The following is a 7,645-nucleotide window of genomic DNA, read 5'->3' as shown; positions in this document are numbered from 1 at the left end:
CGGATTTTGTCCTTTCACCAGTTAGGAGTTGGTTGGGTGATTCTCTGTAAATAAGAAAGGTCTAAAATATATTCATATACAATTAATCTGGCCATGAATCATTTATAGTCAGTGGTGAGCCAGCAAATTTCCCAAGGCTCCAGCTTGATATTGGACACCTCTTGGGAAGTGCCACTAGGGTGGGTGCATTTACAGATGCATGTGATGAGTAAATTGAGCATCTTTTCTCCCTCGTCAGGGCTTCGGATGTAAATGTTGTGCACTGCAAGCATTATCTCACACAGTTACAGGTCACAATTTCCTACTTTTACTTCTTGTGGCTTTGGACGTTGTTCTCTAGCAGCTGTCATTGAACCAGTTTTTGCCCAAAAGGACCAAACACCAAAATCAGCTAGAAATATTCTCCAGTCTGTGCTTGTTTAACTTATTCAAGTGTGCTGTGTTTATAGGTTTTATCACTAATCCCTGTAGTTTGCTGAAATTTCTTCCAACTACTTCCAAATCCACTGCAATGGTATGGTTTATCCCCTGTATGTGTTTGCTGATGTCTTCTTAGAATTGATAATCGACTAAAGCTCTTCGCGCATCTGGTGCACTTGAATGGCTTTTCCCTTAAGTGTGTTTGCTGATGATTCCTTAATGTTGAAGTGTCACTAAAACTACTTCCACATTCACTGCAGTGGTAGGGTCTTTCACCTGTATGTGTTCTTTGATGTCTTTGTAGGTCTGATAATTGACTAAAGCACTTCAGACACTCACTGCACTTGAAGATGTTTTCCCCTAAGTGTGTTCGCTGATGATTCCTTAATGTTGAAAGGTCGCTAAAACTACTTCCACATTCACTGCAGTGGTAGGGTTTTTCACCTGTGGGTGTATGCTGATGTCTTTGAAGAGCTGATAATTGTCTAAAGCGATTCACACATTTAGTGCACTTGAATAGCTTTTCCCCGAATTGTGTTCGCTGATGATTTTTTTAATGTTGAAGGGTCACTAAAACTACTTCCACATTCAATGCAATTATATGGGTTTTGCCCAATATGTGTTTGCTGATGTCTTTGTAGGTTTTCTAATGGACTAAAGCTCTTCACACATTCACTGCACTTAAATAGCTTTTAAACTGTGTGTGTTCGCTGATGACGTTGTAGCTGTGATAACCAACTAAAGCACTTTGCACATTCACTGCACTTGAATGGCTTTTCCCCAGTGTGTGTTCGCTGATGACTCCTGAGATTTGAGGAATAACTAAAACTACTTCCACATTCACTGCACTTGAATGGCTTTTCCCCAGTGTGTGTTTGGTGATGTGTTTGGAGATGTGATAACTGACTGAAGCTCTTCACACATTCACTGCACTTGTATGGTTTTTCCCCAGTGTGTGTTCGCTCGTGGCTCCGGAGGGTTGATAACCGACTGAAGCTCTTCACACATTCACTGCACTGGAATGGCTTTTCCCCTGTGTGTGTTCGCTGATGACTCCTGAGATTTGAGGAATAACTAAAACTACTTCCACATTCACTGCAATGGTATGGTTTATCCCCTGTATGTGTTTGCTGATGTCTTCGTAGAATTGATAAGCTACTAAAGCTCTTCACACATTCACTGCAATGGTATGGTTTATCCCCTGTATGTGTTCGCTGATGTGTTTGTAGATTTGATAACCGACTGAAGCTCTTCACACATTCACTGCACTGAAATGGCTTTTCCCCTGTGTGTGTTCGGTGATGAATCCTGAGATTTGAGGAATCCCTAAAACTACTTCCACATTCATTGCAATGGTGTGGTTTTTCCCTAGTGTGTGTTCCCTGATGTCTTTGGAGTAGTGATAACTGACTAAAGTTCTTCACACATTCATTGCAATTGCACATTGCTTCTCCTATGTGTGTTTGCTGATGTCTCCTGAGATGTGAGGAATCAGTAAAACTACTTCCACATTCACTGCACTTGTATGGTTTTTCCCCAGTGTGTGTTCGCTGGTGGCTCCGTAGGGTTGATAACTGACAGAATTTCTTCACACATTCATTGCACTGGAAAGGTCTTTCCCCAGTGTGTGTTCGCTGGTGGCTCCGGAGGGTTGATAACTGACTGAATGTCTTCACACATTCATTGCAATGGTATGGTTTTTCCCCAGTATGTGTTCGCTGATGTGTTTGTAGATTTGATAACCAACTGAAGCTCTTCACACATTCACTGCACTTGAATGGCTTTTCCCCTGTGTGTGTACGCTGATGAATCCTGAGATTTGAAGAATCACTAAAACTACTTCCACATTCATTGCAATAGTATGCTTTTTCTCCTGTGTGTGTTCGCTGATGTCTTTGGAGTTGTGTTAACCGACTGAAGCTCTTCACACATTCAGTGCAATGGTACGGTTTTTCTCCTGTGTGTGTTCGCTGATGTATTTGAAGATTTGATAACCGACTAAAGCTCTTCCCACATTCAGTGCAATGGTATGGCTTTTCCTCTGTTTGTGTTTTCTGATGATCTTTTAGAAGTTCTAACTGACTAAAGTTCTTCACGCATTCATTGCAATTGCACTTTGTTTCTCCTGTGTGTGTTTGCTGATGGCTCTTCAGTAGTGATGACAAACTAAAGCTCTTGCTGCATGTGTTTGATTCTTCTTTCTTGGTTTGTGTCTCTGGGTCGAGTTTATATTTGTCTGCATCCCATGACTGTGTTTCCTGAAGATCCAACATGGTTGATAAAGCACTTGTGTTATTCTCACATTCCCTGTATGTGTGTGGTATTTTGGATGCTTGATTTCAGATTTCACAATGAAACACAAGACTCACCAACTACATATATAATAATTGTGGCAAGTAAAGCTTCTTTGTAGGTGGTTATGTCTTTAGATTACATAATGGTTTTGCATGTTTACAGGTAAAGATTAGTCTTCCTTCAGGTCGATGCAAATTGGGACAGTCTGTTGTAGATCAAAGTCCCTCTCTTTCTTTTACCCTTCGGTTGTCTGGCTCCACTCTGTTGTGTTTTTCTCTTCCTCCTGTGGTTTGGCCAGAAAGAGTATACAATACACCTAGCGTGCTGAATGGTGGTCTTCCATCATACAGGAAGCAGAGCAATGCTGTATCCACCTCATACCGAACACATGATCAAAGCTGGTGGTGCAGGCCTGTTTATACAGGAGGTGGTTTGTCAGTGTTGTTGCCTTAATTTTCTAGAGGTCATTCTTCATCCTGTTGCGTGGAGGTGCACAGCTCAGACTCTTAGATCCACTGAATTGCTCTGGACTGATTCTTCCAGGGTCTATCAGTTTATGTTCAGGTTCCTCAGTCTCTGACTGTGCAGATCTTTTCCTGAATATTGGAGCTAATTTTTTCTAACCACTTTTTTTTAGATTTGCACGATTACTGTCATTATTCAGGAACATTTGTGCATTCAAGGCTGGTTTCCTATTGGATGTAAAGAGATTTAAAATCACTAAATGGAAATGTAAGAGAATGTGAATACACAATATTTAACTAGTTGTAAAATACATCTCTTCTTTACCATTTTTTAAAGTTACCAAGGGCTATTTCATCATACACAGATATTTAACTAAGTTTAGTATACCGGTTCAAAATAGATTTGATATATTACCATCCCTGGAAGACATAGATTGACTTACCTTAAACCCTAGTTCTGTACCACAAAGGGGGTGTGAAAGTGATATTTTTAATACTTTAAAGGTTGCACCCGTGGCCCCAAAGAAGTTTATTTATAATCTTAAGAAACATACTGAAAATCAGGCCATCTGCCTTATCGATCAATGTATTGGGCCACTTAGGCAAATAGGGAAATGACCGACATTAATTATGTACCAGATAATAGTGACCAGGGGCCACTTATGCTAGACAGAAACAACAAAAACCTGCATTTAATGATTGATGTTAATTCCTGTACCACAAACTATAGCTCAAATTGTGACTACACAAAATGTCTCACTAGGGCTGATTCCAGAGTTAGCCACTTGACTATACTCTCATGGAATGTGGCAGACTTGAACACTAAACTAAGTAACCTGGATTGGCTGGATTTTATTTATGATTTTGATATTTTATGTATTCAGGAAACTTGGATAACTGAAACTTTACATATCAATGGGTTTAAAACCTTTCTAACTCCGGCTGTGCCTTCCAGGAGCAAGGGGGTCTGGGTATTTTTATATCACATAGGTTGAACCTCAGAAAGGTGGCTATTGTGGCATCTAATATTTTCTATCAAATTTTAAAATTGTACATTGATAAACAGTAATGCATTGATCTTATTAATTTTTATAACAATATTCCTGTTACAGCAATGAACGAAGTTATTAGGCAGTTTCTGGCAGACTTGTCGGCCATTCAAAGAAATATATCTAAAGAACTTTGTGTAATTTGGGGAGGTGAATTTAATGTGAAGCCTTGTAGTCAAGCGTATGGTGGACATTGTGGACTCTCACATGATGATGATATAGACATCTCTCATTTCTCATATTCACTTATTGGAGAAATGTTAAATATTCCTTGGATTTAAGCTTTGTTAATGATTTGTGCTCACCGCCAATCCTTTTTAGTAGTACATTTAATGGTCGGGAGGTTGTCCTCAACTATAGACTTTTTTCTAATATCAAATAGATATGCAGATAGAATTTCTAACTTTAAAACCCACACAGTAGCTTTTAGTGATCATTTTCCAATCAGTTTTAAGTTAGACTTGCCAACTAAGGTGGTATCTCTTGGACACTTACCTACAGAGCCACTAAAAGACATTGCTATAAATAGGACTAACGGATACTCCATCAGATCGGCGGGAGTGGATACCTTCCAACTAACCAAGACACTTCTAGCCAATTATAATCTAGCGTTTCAGACCTGCCTAGATAAGAAGGCAGCGGATATAGATATCCGTAATTCCTTTAAAAAAAAAATCTCAAAGGTTATTGAAACAAACCTAACGACAAAATCAAAAAGCACCTCTAACAGCAGGACACGTTGGTTTGATACTCAGTGTAGTAAGTTGCATGCCGCTCTGATATCGGCCTTGCATAAGCCGACTAGAGATCAGGATTAAATAAAACGGGCAAGGCTGGCATATAAAACATCCCTTAAAGTACGTAAAGAGGCCATTCGGACTGAATTGTGGCAGGGACTTAGGCAAGCCTCTGTCTTAAAGGACATGAAGGCTTTTGGAATGCTGTGAATGCACCGTTCTTGGCCCCCAAACACTCCCTTAGTTTCGAAAATACAATCGGGGAGGACCAATGGGTGTCCCATTTTTCTAGATTATATGGCAGTGGCTCTGTTCCTGCCATTGGTGTGGGCCCTGGTTTGGGCCCTTGTAGCCATCTCCCCATACGCCTCAATTTTGAGGTGGATGAGGTGATTGAAGATATAAACGCTAGTGCTGGGAACAAAGCTCCGGGCCCAGACTGTGTACAAGTGGACCTTTTTAAATTATGCCCTAAGATGTGGGGTCAATTTCTAACATTGATCCTAAGGGCATGATGTGTTCAAGGTTTTACTTTGACCTGGACAGAGTCCACCCTTGTTCCAATCTTTAAGAAAGGTGATCGCAATGACCCAGCTTGCTACGACCCCACTTTATTGCTGGACTCCCTAGTAAAGGTCGCAGGGCGTGTGTCCTAAACAGATTACAGACGCGGGCTGAGGACACAGGTATCATTTCAGACTTACAGTACGGATTACGCACTGGGCTGGGCACAATCGAACAAAGCCTGAAGCTGAGCCTCTTTAAAGGAAAATATGTCCAAGCAAAAAAAGGGTCTGTATATGTATTTAGCTGACTTGAGTTCAGCGTTTGATTGTGTCAATCACTCAAAGCTTTGGCAAATTCTAGAGGAAATAGGGGTGGAAGGTCAATTAGTTAATTTCTTAAAACAATCCTATCTAGAGGCCCGGGCCAGGGTTCGTTACGGCAGAATGGGTGAGCTTAGTTATAGTTTTCCCATTGGAAAGGGGGTAAGGCAAGGGTGTGTGCTTGCTCCATTCCTTTTTACCCTGTATATAAATAGCTTGGGAGACTTTTTAGCACGGAAATGTCAAGACCTGCCCAGCATTGGCAACAGGGCAATTGGCGTATTATTATACGCCGATAATGTGGTCCTGTTAGCTTGCACCCCGAACGGTCTGCAAAAAATTGCGACGAGTTTTGTATCGTATATGTCAAGCCTGGACCTTAAAGTTAACATCTCAAAAACCTTTGTCATGAAATGTAGTAAGCCCAGTGTAAAGTGCTGCAATATTTTCATACTTAGCGGGAAACTTGATTTTGTAGATCATTTTTCATGTCTGGGGGTTGTTTTGGACAATAGGGGTTTGTGGGCAAAAGCTGTCAATTGCATAAAATTACTTTTTGCTAAAGCTACAGGTGCTTTGATTAATTTTGCAAGGAGGTTGGGCAAGCGCCCTATTGATGACCTCCTGGTAATATATAAAGCCAAATGTATCTCTGTTGCCTTGTATGGGGCTGGCATTTGGGGCCATGTAAATGTGGAGGCACTCCAACAAGTTGAAAATAGTTTTCTGAAATACCTCTTGGCTGTTCCTGATAGCACAGCTACTTACATCTGCCATGCCGAACTGGGCCTGCCATACCTGTCTGACCTTATTAAAATCCAGCCGATTTTATTATGGCATAAGGTCTGGACAGGTGTGTCTACAGGTCTAAATCGGGAAGTAATTTTAGATTGTTTGAAACTGCAGCAGGTAAATCACATCCCCTGGCTCGCTTATATTAAAACATTTTGTTGGTGACCTTGACCACATTGAGTTGTTTGACAATCCTGACCCCATGCTTCATATCTCGAGGAAGGACCTAAAAACGTTATGTTTAAAACACCTGGAGACGATCAGGCTGTCCTCTAACGTTATGAAACAGACAGTCAGAGCCAATCAATTACTCTTGATTCAAACAGAGATACAACCCTATTTATTATGTACCCCAAGTAATTATGATAGGTTCTTACTGACGCGCCTACGCTTAGGCAACTTTCACAACCTGGTTACATCTCCCCAAATAAACGACTGGTCACGCTCCCTCTGCCTCTGTCCTTGTGACAATGTATCTAATCAGTCGACAATCCACATTATGTTTTTTTGTAAATTTTATACTGTACTTAGGAGAAGATGGATTATGCCTTATTTGAAGAAGGTAGGCTTGAGGCAATGTCGACCCGCATTTATAAGGCTTCAATCTCTAGCTGATGAAAATGTCACTAGTCACATTGCAAAATATCTGAAAGGGGGGGTCAGAACAAGGTCATCGATGCAAGGACTAATTCTTGTTGAAACTAACTGATTCACATGATGATTTTGTTCCTACCTGAGCATGTGGCTAACATCTTGTAATCTGTCTGTTATGTCATACCTATGGTAACTGTAATGGATTTTAATCAGTTTTTAGTTTGATAAACTTTGTATATGTTGAATGATATTTCTTGTGCTTTTATGATTTAATACTTGAATCGAATAAAGCAAATATTGATTGATTGATTGAACTAAATCTTCCATTGAACATGTCACTCTGTACCTAATTCAGAAAAGAAGGTGATTTTCCAGTGTTCACAGAGTAACTTAGTACAGAAAGAGCACTCACGGAGAGCCCTCTTGCTTGAAGGTCAGCTTTAGGAAGATGCACATGGCCAAGATTT

The 7,645-nt window shown here is 40.4% G+C and overlaps 1 pseudogene across 1 annotated transcript in view; it reads right to left on the bottom strand.

The window, feature by feature from the left end:
• Positions 1-424: 424 nt before the first annotated feature.
• LOC146839462 (uncharacterized) overlaps positions 425-7,645 on the bottom strand; it is a 123,546-nt pseudogene continuing 116,325 nt past the window's right edge. The window contains exon 2 of the transcript XR_014981080.1: positions 425-3,407. The product of XR_014981080.1 is annotated as an uncharacterized LOC146839462 (transcript). The remainder of the gene's footprint in view (positions 3,408-7,645) is intronic.

Source organism: Triturus cristatus, chromosome 4_1 (assembly GCF_964204655.1).
Source record: "Triturus cristatus chromosome 4_1, aTriCri1.1, whole genome shotgun sequence".
NCBI lineage: Eukaryota > Metazoa > Chordata > Amphibia > Caudata > Salamandridae > Triturus > Triturus cristatus.
The sequence above is the reverse complement of the archived record's forward strand: the minus strand, read 5'-3'. Positions and strand labels throughout refer to the sequence as shown.